This window comes from Podarcis bocagei (assembly GCF_964188305.1).
Source record: "Podarcis bocagei genome assembly, chromosome: 3".
Lineage (NCBI taxonomy): Eukaryota > Metazoa > Chordata > Lepidosauria > Squamata > Lacertidae > Podarcis > Podarcis bocagei.
This window is the reverse complement of record NC_138127.1, coordinates 68,837,418-68,862,570: the sequence shown is the minus strand read 5'-3', so window position 1 is coordinate 68,862,570 and position 25,153 is coordinate 68,837,418. Positions and strand designations below refer to the sequence as shown.

At 43.9% G+C, this 25,153-nt stretch overlaps 1 protein-coding gene and 1 long non-coding RNA gene across 4 annotated transcripts in view; one reads left to right on the top strand and one right to left on the bottom strand.

Moving 5' to 3' along the window:
* VIT (vitrin) overlaps positions 1-6,101 on the bottom strand; it is a 37,307-nt gene extending 31,206 nt beyond the window's left edge. For 2 of the 3 annotated variants that reach the window (XM_081188082.1, XM_081188084.1), the window contains exon 1: positions 5,730-6,101. The gene's annotated coding sequence lies outside the window, so the exon portion shown is untranslated. The remainder of the gene's footprint in view (positions 1-5,729) is intronic. The other variant, XM_081188083.1, reaches the window with a different exon arrangement.
* LOC308583827 overlaps positions 1-25,153 on the top strand; it is a 51,890-nt gene that overhangs the window by 8,969 nt on the left and 17,768 nt on the right. The gene's annotated exons all lie outside the window — the stretch shown is intronic.

Sequence of the window (25,153 nt, the reverse complement as noted above, 5' to 3'; positions counted from 1 at the left end):
ACAGATCCCAGGGTTCTTTGTGGGAAACCATGAATGTTTACATCCAGGTAAGTATGCACGGAGTTATACTATAGGGATACTTGAACAATGAACAGCATTGGCAGGAATCAAGTCAAACAGGTTCTTTCTCTGGTCCCTTGAAACTCCCAGATAATTTATCGCTGCAAACATGGGTGCAAACTAATAATTAGGATGGCAAGGTAGAAATGGGAATTGCCATGGAGCCAGGACTGGATCTTTCTAAAAATTACGAGCAACTACATTAACCATTTATATGGATGTATATAAAGCCAGGATGTATAACTAGTCTGGTTAATGATTTGAAACAGGCTATCATTAAAAATGTATGAATAAATGTGGCTTTATGTCATAATCAAGTTCTTGATCTCCCTGCCCTCTACATTCACACCTTTGGTTAGTTAATTTTTACTGTAATGTTTTTGATGGCCTTTAAGGATCTGCCTAAAACAAAAAGCAGGCTTTTGAACATTTAGCTGTACTTCCATTTTTTCAGAACTTTTTAGAAATCACAGCTTGTGGTATGACATTGATTTGGAATGGGCTCTTTAGCTGACGTAGGGGTGCAAGTCATGGTTGTTGCTGATTCCCAGAGATTTTGGTCACCTGTCATATTCCTTTACATCAGAGTGCAAAGGACTGAGCCATCTCAGTTAAATAACAGTTTGCTGACTATAGATCCATGATGTCACAGGGTGTGACGCAGGAAGCCTGAGCCAATCAGGAGGTGCTGAAAAAAAGAATCCACAGGCTAGAATCAGGGCTGCCCTTGCCAAGTGAGGTGGGTGCCTCAGGCAACAGGTGCTGGGGGGCAGGCAAGAGAGTGGTGGTGTTCAGTTAGATGACAAAGCTGTGGGTGCCATGTGGCTTCCTTGCTACCACCCCAAGCTAGCCTGCTGCCCCCCTCAATGGGTGCTTTGCCACTGTGTCAGAATGGTGGTTTTCTGTACTTTATCACAGCAAAATGTTATGGATTGACCCTCGGGAGATGTCAACTATTTTGTAAAAAGCTAAGTGAATACTGAATAGTCTATAAACTGGGGCATTGGCAGATAGATTAGGGTATCAGTTTCTGATGTTTCTGTTTAAAGAGTCAGGCATACTTTTATATATTTGGCCCTTCTCTCTCTCTCCCCCTACCCCCCGGCACACCACCAATCAGATTTTATGACAGCTTTCTAGCCTCCAGAAATAACATCACCTTCCCCTCTGCTTGGCATTTCTTCTAGCTGGCATGTGTGGGTGTGGGTGTCCATGTTAAGCAAGAATTATATTCTTAATTTTTGTATATCATAAATGAGCACACAGGTGCTCTGGGAAATGGAAGAGCTCATGCTATCAATTGTATAACATGAGTGTGAGAACTCGGTGTTTACTAAATCCTCATCAAAGAAAGCAGCGGATCCTCCTCTCCTGTCCACTGCCCTGGTAACGATACACAGCTCTCTCCATGTTGGTGGGATAATAACTGACCACCTACACAGATGCCTGCTACACACTAGCTGGAATGTGGTCAGCTCAGCTGGTAACTGGCCAAACTGAAAAACTCAGCTCAGCAGCAGTTTTCACAACCATCCACCTGTGAAAAGGTTATGCCTCTCACATTGAGAACTGTATCCCAGAAAACAAACAGCACATTCCAGCTATAGGAAGCATCAGGAAAGGGGTGGCAGGTGCTAGATATACATTGATTCCTGCAAAAACATCACATGATGAATGGGAAAGTTTCTTTGCCCATATATTTTTTACCAAAAATATAAAGCATCTAGATGTATGATATTAATAGCTCATTAGACTAACTGGATGCCAAATCAGATGAGTGGAATGCCTACGCTTGGCATTGCCAGTAACAATAAGTGAGCCTAATCTCCCAGCTATTGCTCCCACAAGTACCACATTTTTTCCATTGGAATTTGTGTGGGAACAGCATATGTTGGATTGTGCCCAATATATTCAGCATTGTGCAAAAAAGACTCCTCGGTGGAAGTGTTAACAATCAGTGAAAATCTTGGGTTGTATTTATACCAAGGTGTGAACACGTCCTTTGAGGTTTCCAAAAAGTGCAGCATAGCTTACTTTTTGCAGGTTTGAAAATAACATTTAAGAAGCATTAAACATACAAAAAATAACATTGAGGTTATATGACGATTGCAGCCTAGGGAGCAAGAAGGGCAGTTCTAAGCTCTTCGTTTTAATAGCTTGTCTTGTGAATCTGCCACACTGTGAGGAAGGTTATGGTAATCTAAGAGAGACTAACTGGCCGAGAGTCACCCAGCAAGTTTCATGGCTGGGCAGTGTGTGTGTGTGTGTGTGTGTGTGTGTGTGTGTGTGTTTGTGTGTTGAGCCCTACTCTCCCAGTCTTAGTGCAACACTAGTTACTACACAACAATAGCTCTCAATAGTTATTTGGTATCAGAAGTAAGGTACAGAAACATTCTGATAAATTGGATTAGTAAGGAATAGGTTCTGAACACAACTACAAACCAAACATGGCATATTTCTTATTTTAAAAAATTCCATACCTGCTAATGTTTTGTTTGCAAGCATAATTGAACTGATTTTCAAGAGTAGGCATACCATGTGCCCTGGTGTCAACGTTGCATTGATATGTTTATATAGAAGACATATGATTAACAGTTGAATGCAATATGGAGCATAAAAGCAGTCAAGAAACGTTAGAAACACATGATTTGAACTGGGTAACGCTTCCATCATCTGAAAATGATACAGGCTTAATTTAAGATGGAGCTCATTGCTGCTGTGCTTATCCTTATAGCTTGTCTTTATGTGAAGAAATGATGGACAAAAGTGTAGCTTTGAGTAACCACAAGCCCTTACACAACTGAGATTAGGGTTGAATGTGGACATTCATTGGCAGGTGATAATTTATACCATTGTGCATGGAATAAATGTTGGATGTGGAAAGCTGTTTGCCTGAATTTCCCTTCCAAATGGTGAGGAGCATTCTATCACAACTCTCTTTCCAATCAGGTAAAATTCTCCTGATTGCTTGGCAAGGAGATGCAAGTGCTGGCACAAGTGCAATGTGTTAGATTACCCACATGCTAACTGTTTGCATTCATCCCGGGGCTCTCTGGAGGGAGGATACTCTCAGAGACTTAGTGCTATGTTGACTACACCCCAAGACAGATTCCATATGCATCTACCATTGGCACCCCCAACCCAGTCTCCCCGGCAGCCATTAGCATGAGACAATTCAAGACGCTAGTCTATCCCCTCCAGGACCAAAGTTATTATTACATGTATATGATAAGTTTTAGTTATTAAAAGTGTATACTGTGTAATTTGGTAAAAAATCTCAAGGCAGATTACATAAGAACAGTAAAATACAGTTAGCAACAGTCATTAAAGTCCTAAAACCCAGATTTTTTTAAAAAAAGCAAATAAAACTGAGCAGTGTACTGAACCAAAAAAGAGAGGTTAATTAAGTAATTAAATTAAAGAAGTTTAATTAATAAACTTAATGGAGTATTTTTAAAATGTGCTTTTATAGCCCAACTTGGCTTTTAAAGCACTGGCAGGTATGTCCAGAACCTGGCAAAACTGAAATTTGAAGCAGTTTTTGCCTGGCCCACATCTCTTTGCAGACATTTCCAAGAGTTTGTAGCAAAATTTTGTACTTTTGCCTGGTAAAAAAATCTAAACCAGCCTTCCCCAACCTGGACCCTTCTGTGATGGCCCATCGGAAGAACCAGAACAATATTCTCATCTTCTTTGGTGAGGCTGTCACCAATATAATGAAGGAAGAGCAGCCAATGAGAGGGTAGGTTTCCCAGTCCCCACCTTCTAGCATGAAGGGACCTTCAAAAGGAAAGTTACTTTAATCCCAGTGAAATTGCTTTACATCTACTTTACATCTGCAAAAGAAATTGATCCACTTCAAGCCATTGATGAATGCAACTGGTGGCAAACTTTCCAAACACCAACAGCAATGTTAAAGTGTGGCAATAATTGTCCAGGTGAAAGAGGAAAGTAGGGAGATAATCCCCCACTTCTCCAACAATTCTGAATAAGCTCAACGATAGTAGCTACTGCCTGAAATGTTCGGTTTGGGCAGAGTTTCGATAAGCAGCAATGTGGTCCTCCCTCTGGCTGCTTCAAGCTGGCCAAACTCCTCATAGAGGGTTGGTGTTTTACTCTGCCACATCAGCCATGACCAGATCTCAGCAGCATTTTTGACACTGTGTCCTCCCAACCCTGATTTCAGCCCATCATCAGGGTCACATTAAATCATCTTGATAGTGATGTTTCCCCCATTTGTTTCCTTTTATGCATGCTTTTTTTAAAATAAAGAAATAAGACGTCTAAATGCATTTCCCTTTTTCTCCCAGAACCCTCACCTCTGCCAAGCAATTTGTCAGATCACATTAAAATGAAATGAGAAACAAGTCTGTTCAGAGTCTGGTAGCAATCCGCATTCAGATGTTATGATGTTGTCTTTTGGGCAATTTCAGTAATAATTTCAGTAATAAAACTATCTGTATTTCCTTTCACCTAATTACACACACACCCCACCCGCCACCACACACACCAATAAGGATTGCAGGAACTCACTCTTTGTTTAATATACAAACACACTTTCTTTTTTAAAAAAAACGTTTGTATCCATGGCATGGTGAAATGGAAGCTGGCTGATTCTGTTTGCTGTAAAATCCCTTTTGAAAATCTTGTGACATTGACTGAATTCCTTTTGGGGCAGTTTGACAAGCTAATGAATGATGGGATTTTAGCTGCTTTCTGATTTGCCAGTCTCTGAAGGATCTGTTTTGTTTTCTAATTAATGAAAGGCAGAAAGAAGGATAACTACCCAAGAACCCATCCCCAAAGTGTGATTTCTTTATCAATCCGAAAGTACTAGAATTACAAAAAAAAAAAAACCCAACAACCCCAACTTTTAAAAAACACACACCACAAAAACCTTTCTTTCTCTGAATTTTCGCTTGGGGTGATCGGTACATGTTGCTACTGGCCTGACACAAATCACATTGCAGAGACTTATCAAGAATCCAATCTCCCTGGGAGAAGGTGAGCTGCTGTGACAGGCTTGATAATGCTATTCCTCTTTAAAGTCTTACTAGCATAGCAGCCATTCAACACAAAAGGATATTGGGGGCGGGGCGGGGAGCACAGGGGTGAAAGGAGAGGCAGAGAGATGATTCCAGTGCCTTACACACACACATTGCATTATCAACCCTCTTTTTCACATAAATTTATATATCAACCAGTGAGACAATTAGAACCCCCAGCAAGGAGAAAAATATATCGGTGCCCCAAGTTAGCTCAATATTTGTGCAATTGTAAACTAGTGGTGCTAGTTATTAAATACGGAAAGAAAGAAAAAGGAGAGGAATCCTACTTGAGAAAATAAATATGGTTCTTAAAGCATTAAACAAATTACAGCCACCTTACTTGACTGTAAAAGTACTTAAATAATGGATTTATCAAAGCTTTGTAGACATTGTGTGCATCTGTATGCGTATGTGTGCATGCACTTTGTGGGCATATCAATAATGCATAGAAATGATGGTATTTTCATCACAATTTCATTTTAAAGACACTTCTTACTCTCAGGGCATCCCCCTAACATGCAAAGCATTGAATTATCCAAAATATAGAATTATGTGCTTGTTCTCTCCCTTCCAAAATTAGATCTATAAATGAATCATACATAGGGAAACAATCAGTATTACCTTGCCGGAGGTGTGTGAATTTTTAAAGAGAAAACTCCTTGTCTCCAACCAGTATGCCTGGGTTATTTTTTTCCAAGATATTCTGCAGCACAAACTTCAGACAATAATATTCTAAAGAATCAGAAATGAGCAAGAAAAAAAATAAATCCAGGGCACCTTTTTCCTTTCTCATCAAATATTCCCGTCAAGCTCCCAGTAGTTTGAAAGACACAGTAAACTCTCTCTCTCTCCCCACAAACACAGAGCTCCTTAGACTGATGTAGTTGCTGAATTAGGCGGTGCTCTTTTAAATTTCTTCTCCCTCCCACTTCCCCCCTCCTTTTCCTCTTGTGGGGATTTTTATATTGTGGAAACTAAATTGGCATGTGCTGTTTTATTCAGAGTGTCAAACCTTGAGGAAAAGTAAAACTCACTTGTCTCTATTTTGGTTCTACTCAGGGTGCGTGCGTCTGTGTGTACGTTTATTTTACCACTCCTGAAATCGATACTTTGCAACCTCTTTGGTAGGAGAGGGATTAACAAACAGAATACCGATTAGAATCTAATCATCTTTAGCTCACTTGGTACCACATGAGACTCTTAATCTCAGGGTTTGAGCCCCACGTCGGGCAAAAAATTCCTGCTTTGCAGAGAATTGGACTAGGTGATCTTCATGGTTCCTTCCAACTCTACAATTCTGAGTCTATGAAATCATAAACAGAGCATGCACACAAGAAAAAACAGTTTTCTCAGACAAGTTAGCCCTTCTTTGAACAGTTAATATAGACCCAACTGTAGAGTTAGGACCATTTCTTGGGTTGATGTCAAGAGCAGCACTCTATTATGAGGTATAAATTCACCTGTCTTATCTGCCTCATTAGATTCCATGGAGATCACCCTGAAGGTGTCCCGCTTCCATTCACAAGGGCTCACAAGGGTGACTAGAAAAATGGACTGTCATTTTTGCCAGGGATGCAGATCTGTATGACCTCATGCCTGACTATTGGCCATGCTGTCTGTGGCTGATGGGAGTTTAACAACAACATCTGGAGAGTGACAGGGTTCTCCATCCCTGTTCAGTGTCGTCTTCATGGTCTCTTGCAATGAGCAATAATAAGTCTTTGTGTTCAAGCTTAGACTCTAAAAGACATGGCACAAAAGGAAAGGTTATTGATAAGGAGGAGGAAGAAAGCAAACTCAGACCCCAATTCTTACTTACAAAGTCATTCAAATTGCTCTGATCCATGGGGCTGGGGCAAGGCAAAGCTCAGCACCTTGGAGAGGTACCTAGGTGGGGGTTTCAGGACCACACTTAGTGATCCTGCAGCTCAGGCAGAGCATGCAAGTTGTCTCAACATTGTCAAGGAGCAACTGGACAGAACCTTGTAGCTTGGTATTTGAGGACCCAAACCCTGGCCCATTAAAGAGCCAGTGCCCTTGTCTGCAGCCATTGGCTTATTTTAGTCCTTGGGATTTTAAAATGGAGGAATATATCCTTAGGGCTCTTCTGATCTCTGCAAGCAGTTTGTGGACCAACCAGCATAGCCTGGTGGAGGAAGTGCTTCCTCAGGATTCAGGGAAGGAAATTCAAGCTCTGGTGACTGCAGACCAGGGATCAACTCCATCTCCTCCTCAGGGCTACTGTCATTGGAGGACTGCCTCCAAGGACTCCTGACCTGGGACCATAACAGTAATGAGAAGCTGGAAGAGAAACGGTTCATGAAGGAGACATTGCTGGTCTCTCTCAGGTGAACCAATGGCACCAATCCCGTCTCTCCTTGTGCTGCATGGGATGGAAGGGAGGGAGAAATCTGAGGGCTCCTCACCAGAGTTGATGGTGATGCTGCTTCCCTTCTCTCTCTGAGTACGTTTCAGAAACACCTATATTTCTGGTTATTATTCCAATGTCATGTCAACAAATAGTATTAGGATACATTATTTTACTTTTTAAAAATCTCCTAAATATCCCAGAGCACACCTTTGAGTTACAGGTGCTATTTCAGGTGTTGGGGAGGAAAGGTGACTTCAGTGTGAATTTTTCCTCTCCTCCAGTCCATGAAATTGGATCCTTATTTTGCCTAGGCAGGCATGATGCTTTGTAACTCTTCTTGCCACAAGGAGTGGCCATCATTCATTCATTTCCCTCATTCCCTTAAAACAATGGTGTGCAGCCACTGACATTTCAAAGAGTGTTTTCTTGCCATACTAGAGGCATAAAACTCTATACATTTTGTTCATACCACTTTGTGGTGAAGGGCCATAGACCAGTGGTTAGAGCATCTGCTGTGCATGCAGAAAGCCCCAGCTTCAACCCCTGCTTTCTCCAGGCAAGGCTAGGAAAGGCTCCCTGCCACAAACTCTGGAGATCTGCTGCCAGTCAGTGTTGACAATGCTGAGCTGGATGGCCCATTGGTCTGACTCAGTAGAAAGGAGCTTCTGCTGCTCCTGTGTATGTCTCATGTTCTTTGAAACTTTGCTGTTGTTGTTTAGTCGTTTAGTCGTGTCCGACTCTTTGTGACCCCATGGACCAGAGCACGTCAGGCACTCCTCTCTTCCACTGCCTCCCGCAGTTTGGTCAAACTCATGCTGGTAGCTTCGAGAACACTGTCCAACCATCTCGTCCTCTGTTGTCCCCTTCTCCTTGTGCCCTCCATCTTTCCCAACAACAGGGTCTTTTCCAGGGAGTCTTCTCTTCTCATGAGGTGGCCAAAGTATTGGAGCCTCAGCTTCACGATCTGTCCTTCCAGTGAGCACTCAGGGCTGATTTCCTTAAGAATTGAGAGGTTTGATCTTCTTGAAGTCCTTTGAAACTTACTTCAGTTCAAAAGACAGAAATCAGCACCTTGTATGTAGAAGTTGCAAAACAATAACAGCCTTGCATTGTCCAGCTACAATAACTAAAAGATGTTTGGGAAGGCCAGTGGCTGGCAGAGATTATTATCACAATGTGAGGAAGTGTCTGAGCGGATTGTGCTGCTTTCATGACAACATGTCTATAGCAAGAGGGACAGTCCTGCCCAGTTGCGGCAGTACTGCCTAACAGTAGCATAAGTACATCATAAGAGCCTGCTGGACCAGGCCAATGGCCCATGTAGTTCAGCATCCTGGTCTCACAGTGGTCAACCAGATGCCTGGGGGAGACCAGCGAGCAGAACAGGGGACCAAGAGCCATCTTCCCTCCTGGGGTTTCCAGCAACTGGTATTTGGAAAAGCATTGCAGCCTCCAATCCCCTTATTAAAGATGATGGTGCCAATATAACTGGCTTTGAGGAAGTGAAAATGCATCTAGAGCATCAATTCAACACAGACCAGTCTAGTGTCACTTCTGTTGAGCTTCCTCTCTATCATTTCTGTTCCCTGTAGGAGCTGTTTGTGATGCGTCTAGGAAGTAGCAGCTGGCACATTCTTGCCTCTTCCCAGTCTACCGCACTCCATGGCTGCAGGAGTCAAATGTGACTCATTGGAACAAGAGTGACTTTGGTGTCCACCACTAAAGACTTGTTTGTTCTGGCTGACTCTTGGTGAAGGGGGCTAGGTCAGGAAACTGCAAGTCTTTCCCAACCCTACAATTGTACCAATCTCTCTCTCTCTCTCTCTCTCTCTCTCTCTCTCTCTCTCTCTCTCTCTCTCTGTGTGTGTGTGTGTGTGTGTGTGTATGTGGTTTTGGGTTGTTTTGCAGCCTTGAGCAATAATTGAGGATGGAGATTTATATGCTTAGACTCTGAGGCTTAAAGTATACTTAGCAAGTCGCCTCAAACATGACTGCTACCATGGATGGTGTTTCTTGTTTAAAAATATAAGGGCTCTGCCAGAGTTCAGCAGCTGAGTATTCTGTTGATTTTGCAGGTTAAGTTTTGCACATGCTTAACAGTGCAATTACATGCACATTTAGTCAAAAGTAAGTCCATATAATGGGACATCCTCTCAGGAAAGTTTGTAAGGCCAGTAGCCAAATCCCTCAAAATTTGGTTTAACTTGGACTGAAATGCTGTTTTGGTCAACAGATTTAGGTAAAATGTGTTCTAATCTTGAAATGAACTTGTATGACTAGGGTGTGGCGTATTTTAGTCTGTATTTTTTAAAAAAATAATTCTTATAACAAAATTGAAATAAACACACACATGCATATCCTACAAAGAGTTTAAAGCATGGGAGTCTAACCCCCACTTTGGGAGTCTGATATGCCCCCCCCACACACAAAGCATTCCCCCCCAGCCTCCTATAAACCACTGTTATGGTGACTGCAAAAGGAAAATAATAATAATAAAAAGTAAGCCCAGCTCTGTGATTAGCTGAGCCCGAGCACCCTGATAGGAGGAGTACAAGATGCCATCCCACCATCTTAGGGACTCCAGTCTGGATTTGTGTAGGATTTACTCCTTAGTGTTTTCTTCTTCTGATGTTCCACAAGGCAGCGGGTTTGTAGGGTTGCAACCTCATAATTTGGACAGTGTCCATATGTTTTTAGAACTCCTGGTAAGGCAGGAAAGAAAGCAAACTGCACCTCCTTCAGCTCATTCCCTCTGCTGCCCAGTCAACCTCCTCCCTGCCATATTTGAGACTAGCATGCTATAGCAGGTAAGGGCTGGGACATGTGTCATGGCTATAGTTGAACTGGGTGGAAGGAGGTGTGACTGTCTGTCTTTCTGCTTTAGCAGGAGATTAAAAAGTGCATGAAAGCTGTCTGGGATGTGAGGTTAGAAAACAACAGAGATTCCTGTGGCAAAGACTAGGTTGTAACTCCATGTGATGCATCTGCATGGTGTTATAAATTAGATACAATTATGCAAGGTCAGGATCCTCTGCATAGCTGTCAACTTTTCCCTTTTCTTGCGAGGAATCCTATTCAGAATAAGGGAATTTCCCTTAAAAAAAGGGAAACGTTGACAGCTATGATCCTCTGTCTCTCTTTCACACATACATGAACAAAAATCTGTTGAAAGTTTTAAATATATAAGACGAGGAAGGAGGGAGGGTAAAAGATGACAGGGATATTGTGCGATATAAATTTTAGTGTTTTATAAATGATGATGCTATTATACAGTCTAGTTACCGCAAGATGACACTGGACTTACCTGGACAGAGTTAGGTGTTTCCTGCTGCTGCTGCTTTTCCATTCTGGTTTTTAGAGACAATAAAGTTTTTTTTCTAGCTTCTTGACTGGCGTGTCCATGACAGATGAGTAAACTCACAACACCTAAGAAATATTGCACATTGTCTATAACCTGTATAATGAGCTACTTTGCTATGAAGAAATTTGTTAAGTGTAGTACTGACCAGGCCAGGATGAATGATAAAGTGTGGGCTGCCCAAGCCATTTACACTATATGCAAAATGAGCCAGACTGGCCAGCCAATTTTGGAGCATTGACCAAAGCAGGATAGCTATTGTCAGGGGTTCAGGAGCAGAGGCGAGGGCAAGGGAGGAAACAGAGAGCGAGGGGGAGGAGGCAGAGGAAAAGATGAGTGATGACGACGACCCGAGATCTCCGAGTCTTTCCAGTGAATCAGAAGATTCACAGAAAGGAGCACCAGTGGCCAGAACAAGGGGGGAACCTAGGGGGACACCCAGGAAGAAGGGTCCAGAGGGGGCTCAGAGGGGAGCAGTTGGAAATCAGGACCAGCGTCACCAACAGAGAGCAGGGGAGAAGAAGGGCGCCAGGTATCAAGCGCTGGCAGCTCGCAACAGGAGGGAGGGCACGAGTCAGGAGTGGCCACACCTCCATCGGGGAGCGAAGAAACGGTCAGGCGGAAAGTGGAAGGTTGGGCGCGCGCGCGCCAAGTTCAAATGCACAGGAAGGTGGCGCAGTAAGCAGCCCGGAAAGGGAGCCAGGTCCTAAAGCCCGGCGCAAGGAGACAGGAGGGTCCGGGGGGTCAGCGTCAGAAGAGTCCAGGAAGGAAGAGACCCCGGGGGGCAGAGGGACCCAGAGAAGAACGGTCAGGCGGAAAAGGTGGAGTAAGGCTAGGGTATTAAGCTGGTGTACAGGGGGCGGAGACTCAGACGGAGCTTCGCCGGTCTAACCCATAAGACGTAGAGCTGCACGCAGCAGCTTGAGAATGGAAACTGTAACTCAATAAAGACTTTTATAAAGTGAACGCTGGCTAGCGTGATCCTCTGTGAGCTAGGATCTGGAAGCAGCTCTGACAGCTATGGTCACATATTTTAGCTATTTCCTGACAATGCTGATCAGTTAGAGAGGTCATTTACTTTCAGTATAGAAAACTGGGGCAGTGAAAATTGCAGAGCAAGCACTGACCTACTGAATGAAGTGTGTTCTGGAGAAGCTGCTTTTTCCTAGATGCTGCTGGACTTTGTACTGTATTTAGAACTTGAAATGCCCACAAATTCCATGTTGTAACTTAATTACCATCGACAGCAAGAGTCCAAATTTGAATGGTGCCCATTAAATTTGGAATCAGGAAATACCATAGGGTAGAGTTGGGGTGGTGTTGGTGTTTTGGGGTCTTTCTTCTTCTTCTTCTTCTGAGGAAGCTTGTGTTCATTATAGACCACAAGCGTCTTGTTAAACCGTTTGCAGCTTAGAATGAGGGTGCCAACTTCAGAGGCCACTGTGGTGAGAGAAGTCAGGCTGGGTGTTGCCTGCTTTTTATATAGGCCTCAAGCAAAACTTTACTAACTGGGTGAAACATTTCCCTCAGTTAATCCTTTCGAAACCTTGTTTTGACAAACAAGGTGTAAAGTGATACCAGATTGCATTTGATCCTAAGTTTGCCTAGGCCAGGGTGTGGAATGCTCTCAAGGGTGCCAAATCAAATGTAAATAAGTTTCTTTTATGCAAAGCAAACAAGGAATAACAGAATGTAAGAAAACAGAAGCAGAGGTTCCCAGTTTTTTGGGTTTTTTTGTCCAGTGGTCACATTTGGAAAGTAACATGGGTGTCAGTCACAAAATAGCTGCTCTATGGGATGTGGTATAATAGAAAATAGCTGCCGTATCTAAAAGAGTAAGAAAAGGGAAAGGAACATTAAATGAGGGGGAGAGCATGTTCAGTGTAAGAGAGTCCAAGCCACTGCAAATAGGAACTGAGCAGGAAGAACAAACAGTTTCTCCTGCATTGTGGAAATTTGTGGGGATATTTACTGAGATCTTTTGTAGGCACCAGAGGATGTCCTGGTGGATCCTGAGGTGCCCATTGGCACCTGGCTGGCAAGCTATTGACCTCTTACCAGAATCCAAAGAATTTCTTTAGGCACATCCAATAGCTTGTGTGTGTTTTGTTACATTTTTCATTGGTTAGTAATCCTCGTGACATAGTCAAAGCTCTCTGTGGACAAACACCAGCTTCCTAGGCCTGAAAGCGAGATGAGCGCCGCAACCCCATAGTTGCCTTTGACTGGACTTAACCGTCCAGGGGTCCTTTACCTTACCTTATGATGAACTGCTTGTGGACCTCCCCTCATTTTCAAAAGTAGTTAATTAGTGTCTGACAAATTAATCTCACCCAATGGACTAGAATGTGGCGTAAACCTCCCTTTAAGTCTGTAGCAGCCAAATAAGGAAACTCGCTCTGAAACTCACCTGTAGGTGGTACTTAACACCATGGAAACTGGCACTGATATGCCCAGGAACCTTATCAAGATGTTGGAGAGGCTGCACCTCCACAGGCGCATACTTCCACATGTCATGGAAATGCCCTAAAACCCTACCCTTCTGGACAGCAGTCCTACAAGAGATATGCAAAATAACTAAACAGGTATTAGAATTCACCTCAGAACTGGCCCTACTGAACATCTTCCAAGATCACAATGACCACTCACATTATACAGAGCTTATAACCCACCTATTCTCAGCAGCCAGAAGCTTCATAGCCAGACACTGCAGAGACATAGAATCATAGAATCATAGAATCATAGAGTTGGAAGAGACCACAAGGGCCATCGGGTCCAACCCCCTGCCAAGCAGGAAACGCCATCAGAGCACTCCTGACATATGGTTGTCAAGCCTCTGCTTAAAGACCTCCAAAGTAGGAGACTCCACCACACTCCTTGGCAGCAAATTCCACTGTCGAACAGCTCTTACTGTCAGGAAGTTCTTCCTAATGTTTAGGTGGAATCTTCTTTGCTTAGTTTGGATCCATTGCTCCGTGGATCCATTGCTCCGTGTCCGCTTCTCTGGAGCAGCAGAAAACAACCTTTCTCCCTCCTCTATGTGACATCCTTTTATATATTTGAACATGGCTATCATATCACCCCTTAACCTCCTCTTCTCCAGGCTAAACATGCCCAGCTCCCTTAGCCGTTCCTCATAAGGCATCGTTTCCAGGCCTTTGACCATTTTGGTTGCCCTCCTCTGGACACGTTCCAGTTTGTCAGTGTCCTTCTTGAACTGTGGTGCCCAGAACTGGACACAATACTCCAGGTGAGGTCTGACCAGAGCAGAATACAGTGGCACTATTACTTCCCGTGATCTAGATGCTATACTCCTATTGATGAGGCCCAGAATTGCACTGGCTTTTTTAGCTGCCGTGTCACACTGTTGGCTCATGTCAAGTTTGTGGTCAACCAAGACTCCTAGATCCTTTTCACATGTACTGCTCTCAAGCCAGGTGTCACCCATCTTGTATTTGTGCCTCTCATTTTTTTTGCCCAAGTGCAATACTTTACATTTCTCCCTGTTAAAATTCATCTTGTTTGTTTTGGCCCAGTTTTCTAATCTGTCAAGGTCGTTTTGAAGTGTGATCCTGTCCTCTGGGGTGTTAGCCACCCCTCCCAGTTTGGTGTCATCTGCAAATTTGATCAGGATGCCCTTGAGTCCATCATCCAAGTCGTTGATAAAGATGTTGAATAAGACCGGGCCCAAGACAGAACCCTGTGGCACCCCACTAGTCACTCTTCTCCATGATGAAGAGGAACCATTGATGAGCACCCTTTGGGTTCGGTCAGTCAGCCAGTTACAAATCCACTGAGTGGTAGCATAGTCAAGACCGCATTTTACCAGCTTCTTTACAAGAATATCATGGGGCACCTTGTCAAATGCCTTACTGAAACCAAGGTAGGCTATATCCACTGAGTTCCCTTCATCTACCAGGCTTGTAATTCTGTCAAAAAACGAGATCAGGTTAGTCTGACATGACTTATTTTTCAGAAATCCATGCTGACTATTGGTGATCACAGCATTTCTTTCTAGGTGTTCACAGACTGTTTTCTTAATGATCTGCTCCAGAATCTTCCCTGGTATTGATGTCAGACTGACTGGGCGGTAATTATTTGGGTCCTCTCTTTTCCCCTTTTTGAAAATAGGGACAACATGTCAGGAGTAAACATGGACCAATGGTATCAAATTGCATGGGAAACGGCCTTACTAGAAAAGCTAACCAATAAAGTGAAACTCACACAGGGACAAATAGAAGAGGATGCTTTCACCCCTGTATGGCTCCCTTTATCACATACACAGCCCAACAAGACAACAATAAGAATCCACCAACAGCATGCAAATCAATCTGGCCTACCTGACCCTACCAGCTCTTCCACACTCACAAATGCAAACAAACCCCACTGTTGCCAACCACAGATAACCAACCACACCCTTCCCCCCAATACCTCTCACTACTGACACAAAACCCCACACGCACACTGTACAAAAGAATATGCCTCACCACACCACCCCTCCTCTCGCCCTTCTTCTTTCCCAACCTTATACTGTACTCAACATCAATGTCTCACAACAAATGTAACTGATTTGTAAGAAATATTGTACAACCTGAAAAAAGAGGCCAGGTGTTCTTTTGTAAACCAAGAAAATCTTCAATAATGTTTTTAAAAAGAAACTTCTAAAGAGTTGACCAATCGTTCGTCTAACCAACTGAGGGAACATCCAGTGGTCTTCAAGCAGGACTTCAAAACTAAGATTTGATGTTACTATATTATTTCCCACTGGGCACTCGCTATTCATTCTCTCTCTCCCTCTCCCACCATTATGCACAGTGAGGTGACTGACTTACACAGCTGATTTTGGCTTGATTTATTATTGCTGCATTTTTACTGTTGAGGAGGGACTGGTGGGATGGTCCGTCTCAGGTGCCAAAATAACTTGGCTGCACACAGGTATTCTGCTCCTTGTCTTGGAGGGGAGGGTGTCATTTGCTGCTTTGCTTCAGGCAGCAAGATCTCTTGGGCCGGCCCTACCAGTGGTGTAAAAATATTTGCTAACCAAGCATTGCACAATCATACAACCACAAGGAGTTACCGGTACATAGTGCAGGTCCTCTAAAATATGGGGTCCTTCTGCCGTAAGCAATCTTATGTAGTGCTCAGGCAGTTAATCAGTTGCTGGAGCTTCCCGTAGCATTGAACCAAAGTGGAAGAGCACAAAGCTAAAAAGAGGTTTTGTGGTTCACAGCTGAATCTGAGTGACTTTTACAGTTTGCTTTGCCCTTCGCTGTAAACCAGGCTTATGAAATATAATTCCAATAAGGGCCTCCGTTGTGCTGCTCCTCAGAACGTTTCCTACAGGGCTTCTGCTGAGATTCCGTGTGGCACCAGCCTGTCAAAGCAGGTAGGCAGTGCCAGCAACAACTACTTAGTGCCTGCTTCCATGAAACTGAACAGATCCTCTCTGTGGTGTTCTTGTCCCTGGCTACTTCATTCAGTTCTCTAGGGATTAAACAAAATGCAGATTTCCCCCCCTTTTTTTCTGGAGGTAACACGCTGGAACTGTAGTACAGCACTGGCACTTTTACATTTCCAAATAGTTGCTGCAGCCAGAACTGCCAATGTCATCAAATGGGAGATTAATTTATTTCTCTCTCCTGATTTTGAGATAGTTGGAACCCTTCAAAAGAAGCCACATCTCCCCCACTCCTCCTAAAACCCACACACTTCAGCTGAGAACGCAACCGACCGTAGTTTTCCTAACCGATACGGAAAAGGGATTTATTTTTCTGAGAGCTTAACTATATGCCATGGACAACCCACCTAGGTTGTCTGTAATGGTTTTATGGTCACAGTTTTATAACATGGCTCTCATGGGAGAAACGGTGTCCGAGTTCATCACATAAACTGCGCTAGAAATACTGGCTGTTCCTAGTCGAGAGTACATACAGGCCAAGTGTTGTTTGAGGAACCAGCTTGAGATCTTAATGAATGGCTGGCACAATCAAAAGCAAAACTCGACACTGGAGGCTCCTTCTTTCAAGATCTCATCAATATTGCCAAGTGTGTGCCTTGCTTTCATTTTGGGTGGCCCTCCTGAGCTCAGAATAGCTCGAACCTTTGTGAAGTGGGAAAGCCTGAATAATTCCTAACAGATAAAAGTGGGGAAAGAGGTTGAGGGCTTTGTGTGTTTTCTCTCTGTTTAACAGTTGCACTGCATAGCGGGTGGAATGACGTGTGAAACTTACTGCGCCCTTATATAATGTGCTGAAGATGGGGCATGCCCTCCACTACCGTAACACAATCTTGGTGATGATAGGCTGTTTCAGGGAATAAAGCTGGGATGGTGCAGTCAGGTATACCAGGACAAATATTTCTAACAGCCTTCCTGGAAGGTTGGGGAAGGAGGGGTGGAAAATGTTCCTTTCATTAACTTCCTTAGGTTTGAATCCAAGCCTGATTTGGGGCAATTCCCCTCTCCCACATCAGTCCCTGGCTTGTGTCCCATTCTTCATGGCCGTTGTCTGTTCAGAGAGGGGGGAACACAAGTGCCTGCAGAGGAGAACAAGGGAGATGAAACTCTGAATGAACTTCCTTACTTCACTTTAAGTGGTTTATTAAGAGAAGCAGATACGTTGCTAAGTGTCCACACAAACATTAGCCCCAAATAAATAGCCACCTTGCCCTGACAAGTTGCACATAATCAAAAGTAAGTCAGAAAATATGAGAATGGGCAATGAAGCCAAATTGTTAGTGTGAGCGACATGAATGAGGCCCAGCATCTGTTTACAAAGCTAATAATATGGAGTGGCACATGAACAAAGAATGTCACCCATTCTCAATTTAAATTCCCTTTAAGATACTTAGCGAGATCAAAAAGAGTTTAAAAGCCTTCTTTGAAAGCTCCCTTTGAAAATACCTGTTCCTTTGTTAGGTCTAAAATGCTGAACATAGCTGTCCAAATCTTGTTAGAGAGATAATGCCTTCTAAATATGTCCCTGACCCTCCTGCTCTGACACTGGCCTCTGGGCAGTGTCTTACCAGGTAAGTCCTCTGTTAGATCATTCTGATAAATGCACAGCCAAACTATGGAGAGACACAGGCCCAGAGGTGACACGATGGTGTCACCATGTTCAATCCTCTCTGGGCTAGGACAGAATAAACCACAACCAAAATTTCCCTAAATATTAGACTATATAAAGCCAGTGGGCATCTGTCTGTCTCGAGAAACAATGGAAGAGTCCACCATTGGGGGTTGAAGTCAAACCACTGGAGAGTTACAGTGCCTGCTGTGGCTGTAGAGACCTAGCAGGGGAGACATGTTTTAGTGCAGCTTGGGCAGATGCTGGCGTCCAGTTTCGCTGTTACACCTTAAAAACCAACAACATCTATTATGGACTTTAACAGATGCCAGTCCACTCCATCAGAAATATGAAGCCTTAACCAGAGCTGTATTTTTCCTGCATGGATTGACTGAGAGTACAGTATGGTGAATCAGCCATCTTGAGCACAAAGGTTCAACGTCTCTATATTAAATGAACATAATTTGTTCTTGCTCAGTTAATTCAGCCTCTCTGCTATCACCACCTCATATGAACCCCAGGAGATCTTCCAAACCGCATTAATGTGAAGTCTTCCAAGTTGCTTTTGTATAATTGGAAATCCCTCCCACACCCGTAACCTCATCTCCACCTTGCCTCATTCATAAGGACGATGGCACTGCAAGCAAGCCATTCTTAGAGAAGTGCTATGTTGAGCTCTACCAGTTTAGTTTGTCAGTGGTGGTCAACAGTCCCTAGCTCTCAAACCCTGGACAGGTACACACAGCTAGTGTGTCTTCAAAGGCTTTTTGAAGGAGCTGTAAAAACCAACTTCCTAGCCTAAGGGTGTTTCACATTACCACCTTAGAAATTACCCCCTGCTCCACTGGTTTGTTTCACAGCTCACCCTCCCACCCAGCCAGCTGTCCACATTACAGCTTAACTAATGTCAGATTCGTTTGTTTGTATACACGCCAGGAGGTGTTGGCGAGGCAGGGATGTCAAGAGACGAATCAGGAACAGCTTTAAGGATTCCAATTGGTGTGAAGCTGGATTGCCCATTGCTGCCTCCAGCATACCCTCTTCCCTGTAGGGATGGTGGTTAAGGTTGGGGTGGCACCTGTAGAACCAGCACTGGGAATCTGATCCTCTTGCTGATACAATCATGACACTTACCAGTCCTGTCCTGTCCAGGTAACAGCAATGTTGCTGGTGGGAGGAGGGCTCTATGGCTGTTCCCACCCATGCCCACTGTCTGAGATTAGTCTACCTAATGAAGGGATCATATGACAGGACTAACCTATCCTCTAATCCAGTGTTTCCCAACCGGTGTTCCCCGGCACACTAGTGTGCCGTGAGACATCGGCTGGTGTGCCGTGGGAGGAAGGCGGGCGAGTAGGGCGGTGAGAGGCGGCGGCGGCGGCGAGGATCCGCGTCGAGCCGGGGGCGGCTCCGCGGTGGTGGTGCCGAGCGGCGGGGCAGCGCGCGCAAAAGGGAGGAGCGCGAGACAGCGGAGGAGGAGGAGGCCGGCATGTCCGGGCAGCAGCAGCAACAACAGCAGCAGCAGCAACTCCCGCCGCCGCCCCCTCCTCCGCCCGCTATCGCCGCCACCACCACAACAGCCGCCGCCGCCTCAGCTGCCCTCGCTCTGCTGCCTCCTCCCACCCCGGCAAGGGGGAGGGAAAAAACTTTCATTTTTGTGCGTCCCTCCCGGCGTGACGCTGCGCGCTGACGTCACGGGGCGGGGCTTTAATGGTGGTGTGCCGCGAGATTTTTTTCCGGCTAACAGGTGTGCCGTTGCCCAAAAACGTTTGGGAAACACTGCTCTAATCCACCAAGTTTTCAGCACTTAGGGGTAATAATGCTGTTTCAGCAGATGACAGTATCGCTCTTGCTGCGAAAAAAATACTGACGTTGTGCTCCCCTGTGTTCCTCCTCTGCTACACTACTGGTCTATCTTCGGGGGGGGCATGATATAAAACTTTGATTTTGATAGTTTCTTGGGTCATACCTTGTGTGCTTTGTTGCGATATGAATTGTTCAGCTCCTTCAAGGAATGAGGTCTAATGACTTGATAAATCTTTTCTTGGGTTGTATTATTTTTTAAAAAAAGACGACAACAACAAACAAACCTGTTAAATCAATCAGAAGAAGTCAGGAGAGTTTCCCCTACTTAACCTGGAGTCCTGCTGGTTTTCTATACAGCTGAGCAGACAACCCTGTCACAACATTATAAGGCCAATTAACATCTCGGCTGGATAGGGGAACCATGCAGCGACTTTTTCAGCAAGCCACAGACATTCTGGCAAGGCACACCAAGACTTATTGAAAGAAGCACCTTCATTCTGAAAAGGGCTAGGAAAACTTCCCTGACGTCCTTGTGACCGTATATTAAATCAGAAGTGAAGTATTACTGTATATATGCACTGGTGGGTGGAAGGAAGGCCTGTATACAGTGCTTGGGGTAAAAGCAACTTGCCAATGTTATTATAATCACCCTACTGATGTGGAATAGGGCTGAGGACTTTAGAAAGATTTGGACAAATATGGTGTCAGGCTATTGCCCTCATGCCCTGCTTGTGCACATCATATAAGGCTCTGTGAGAAACAGGATGTTGGACTAAGCAGTGCTTTGATCCAACAGATCTCAGGGAAAACCTGCTCTTTAGTGCTAAATTGGAACAAACGTCAGTCCAGAGAAAACTCGAACTGCCGTTTGCTCTAACTGAACACAAAAGAGAAGTTTTTCTCAAGGGAAAGTTGCAGGACAAAAGGAAGTGTGGCTGAGCCCTCAAAGGTACTCATGGCAAATGTTTCACCTTTCTATTTGCCACCTTAAATGCTGAAAAACTAAGCCCATTGTTACTCTTATTCCTTTTCTTTCATGTTTTATATTAATATTCCACAATTACCTTACCTCCCAATAGTCTCCCATCAGGGAACAGATCAGATCCGCACCTGTTTAGCTTCAGCACTTAGGGAGTAGCAGGTGTTCCCTGAGCCCAAGTAAATGTTGCATTTACTAATCTACTGACTAAACCAATTAAAGTTTGCAACTATGTTTGTAGGTGAGGGAACTCAAATAACACCCATCTAATCTGGCTGGGGAAAAGATAATTTAGTGGAAAGAGTTATAGACATGTTAATTAAAACAACTAGTGACCCTCATCGTTTGGATTGATTTAGGGAACTCAGTTAAAAACAAAAGTCATTATACCTCACATGAAGTCTCCACGGAGAAGGTCAATGGCTTTAGGCCTCTCTCTGCAAGGAAAATGGCTAAAGAATTAATTTCTGAGCACCAGTTAAGATTAAGCCAGTCACAAGGCATCTTAATCACAAGACTTTTTTTGCACAGCGAGGGTCATGCTTGGAGCAACATTCTAAGGGAAGCTGATCCAAAACCCTTCTATTTCCTTGGTCCAGATGGGACAAAGAGGTGTTTGGTTCCCAAAAAGAGACAGAGTTGAATTAAAAATAGCAGAATTGGAATTAAAAACACTAAAATAACCACCCCCATCACTACAAATCCTTGTAAGAAAGCTGAGTCTGTAACACAGATGAACTGAAGTTGTGGTTCATAACCTCCTTCTCCTTCCCACCTTGGAAACAAAAGCTGCATTTCTTAACAGATGACCTTTTTTGATTATTCACTAACAGCAGTCGGCTTGAATAGCTAGGGAAATGTTACATAACCCATTGCTGTGAGTGCACTGTTGAATTCGAAGGAATGCCATTCCTGAAGTTTGTTTAATTATAGCCCAGCACATCAATGTGGTGTCCATCTTTGTTCTCTCTCTCTCTCTCTTTGGATTGCCAGTGAAATGTCACAGCTTTGGCTTTTGTGGAGGTCAAACACCAGCCTCACTGTTAAGTTAAACAAGGAGGGCTTCTCAAGCAACCATTGTTCGGAGATTCTTTCCAGGAGGGAGGTGCCGCCGACCAATTATCTGCCCTGTTCCCAAATACTCCAAAGCACTTTTACACTCTGCTTCTTTCATTAATTGGATTATTTGTTTTCAAGTATCTTGCTGAGAAAGTCAAATTGTCCCACGCCTGGTTAGCAAAAGCCTAGGATAATTGTGATTGGTTTGAAATGGTTTGAAGTGGGATGAACAGAGCATAGAGGTCTGTTCTGGTTCCTGAGCCTGCTGTGACCATTTAGTACATGCTGGGCTTATCCCCAGATGCCAGGGGATCTGAATCAGCCATCCTATAGTTTAAACATCATGCATTGCACACATGTCGATCCACTTTTGAAGAAGAAATGAATCCAGTCAAACTACTGGCAGGACTTTCAAAATTAACCACATCACCACTGTGGAGAACACCAGCCCTGTGTCCCCCCCCCCCACCGCAAATGAACAGCGTTTAGCACAGAAATCACAGCCCCAACATTTTAAAAAATGTAAAAAGTCGGCAAATTAAGCAATGGTGGCATGGAGACACAGCACAACTTACTTGCTGTTAGAGAGGGAAAGGGAGGAATTGGTGATGGTGGGAACAATAAAATGGATAGGTGTCAATGGTGGGGATAAGTGTCGACGCAATAATGTGGGAGCATTGCGAAGCATTGCAGAACAACTGATAAAAGCGGGATGTGGATGATCTGATACAAATGTATTTCAAATGCACTATTAATGCAATCAGCAACATGCTGCTACATACGTCTACAATAAAGCAGCAGTCTGGATGGGTTCTACTGCTATTTTATATATTGCTGTCCTTGCCACGATCTAATTCTAGTCCTCATTTTCTATCTCTGTGTATCTTCTCGGAGGTTAGAAATAATTGTATTGCCACGCAAAACATTCCACACACCTGAACCACTTGGCAAGATGAGATAGCGAGCTCACTGGGGTGGGAGAGTTCACCCCATCATTTGTATGTGCTGTCAGCGTCATTCATAGGCTTGTGGTACTCTACAAGGCCAAGTATGCCCCCCCCCAACAACAAATGTGCTTTGCATCTCTTCTGCTTTCTGTCTTGATAATAGCTGTACTTCTCCACATTGGTTTAAAAGCCACTCCATATTTAGCCCTTTATGCCACCTATTGCCTTTCAAAATCTTCATCTTGGCACACAACTGGCACACAACTGAGGGCTGGTGACCAGCCTTTGAGCATGATAGCACTGAGCATGTGGTGCAGAATTAGCTGCCTCTAAACAACACCAAAAGAACATTTGTCTGCTGTTAGATGAGTGGCAAAGTTGTGTTTAGGAGCCTGCACACTTTATGATTGATACAATATATGATCAAAAAACGATAGCTATGAATTTCATACTTATATGAATAGTGGAAGGAAGGAAGGAAGGAAGGAAGGAAGGAAGGAAGGAAGGAAGGAAGGAAATTTGAAAAATACTCTTATTCGACAGCATCTATTTTAAAAAGTACAGTTGCCCACCCTGGACTGTGGTGAGGCCTTAAAAAGGTAAAGGTAAAGGACCCCTGGCAGTTAAGCCCAGTCGTGGACGACTCTGGGGTTGCGGCGCTCATCTCGCTTTACAGGCCGAGGGAGCCGGCATTTGTCCGCTGACAGTTTTTCTGGGTCATGTGGCCAGCATGACTAAGCCGCTTCTGGCGAACCACAGCAGCGCACGGAAACGCCGTTTACCTTCCCACCAGAGCGGTACCTATTTATCTACTTGCACTTTCTGGTGTGATTTTTGAACTGCTAGGTGGGCAGGAGCTGGGACCGTGCAACGGGAGCTCATCCCGTCGTGGGGATTCGAACTGCCAACCTGATTGGCAAGCCAAGAGGCTCAGTGGTTTAGACCACAGCGCCACCCATGTCCTTAGTTATGGTTATTATGGACCTCACTGGTCTAGCCAGGGACCTCACTGGTCTAGCCAGGGACAATGCCTCACATGCAAAGACTGAGGCACAGATCTGGAGGCATTCTCCATACAAAGAAACAATGGGGGAAAGACAGCTTTTGCTGCTAGACCAACAGGTGGGCAACTAAAAGGATAATCTGTCACAGACATAATATGTGAAGCATTGTGTTGAACATCAGGAGGGAGTGACAGGACCATTTTTTTAGCCATCCTATGGCCTCATCATCCTGCTTCAGCTTCCAAGGAAAAGGAAAAGACTTGGCTATTGGCATCATTTGGTTCATTTTGCTTCTGAAATGAACCCAGGATGAAACACACTATATGTATTAGCTTTTCATTAGTCATGGTAATGAAGTCCCTCAAGAAAAAAATCTCCTATTTTCTCCTAAAAATGAATGTGCCCTCAGTTCGTCTATGGCCATGAAAGACATCATAGTCCTCTTTCTTATTGCTTATAAAGTTTATTTGTTTTAAAATTGAAATTAGAGATGATAATCTCAAAACAAACATGCTGAGGGAGGAAAGGAAGGTTTTTTTGTAACCATCCCAAGGAATACAAATAGAAAAATGTACCTTTTGCACATTAGGCTCTCCCCCCGTCCCCTCCCTTCATGCCAGTGAGTGTAAAATTCCACAAGTTTTAAAAATGATAATGACCCCCCCACACACACCACATTTGGTGGTCAAATGCAAAAATAGGATTCTATAGGCGCATGAAAAAAGAATATTCCAGAGCACAGATCTTTATCATATGTGCCCACTCATGGATACTGTGCTATTGTCATGGCAGTCTTTGTATAAAAAGCCAAATGAGAAAGAAAGTTGTTTATATCCATGTTGAAAATGCTGCACCAGGGCCTGAAATCCATGCCAAATCATTTTAAAAACACAAAGAGCTCTCTTTCTCTCTCTTTATGTAGTGAAGCAGTGTGCTTTTCATGGCGCATGACTGCAGGCTCCTGGTCTCATCACTGGCATTTTAAGGGCTCTCTGATAGAAGGGCAAGTAAACCCCTCAAATGCTGACCATAGAGAGACCCTAGGTACACCCCAAAATTTGTATGCCCCAGACTTACTCCTAACTACAACAGCAGTTCCTACTTAGCCTTAGCACCTTTGTATAAATATAAGACCTCTCCTGTGACATTTCTGTTTATTTCACAAAAAATAAAGTATGCCTATTAGGGTTTTGCTGGGAGTTTTCTTCCCCCCTGCATGAACAACACCCCCCTTTTCAGTGGAGAGATAAGCAATACAAATCCCAATCTCTCTCTTTTATTAATATTAGGGTCTTGTCCTGCTTGGCAGAAGGTTTAGAGATAAGATAATTCTATGAGGGCCAAAATAGGGACATAGCATTCAGCTGCATAACTTGCTATTCCTCAAATGATTATAAAGGAGCCTCATTCTTACTGGGATGGCAACCCATGGATGCCACCAGCCTCCCACCAATTGT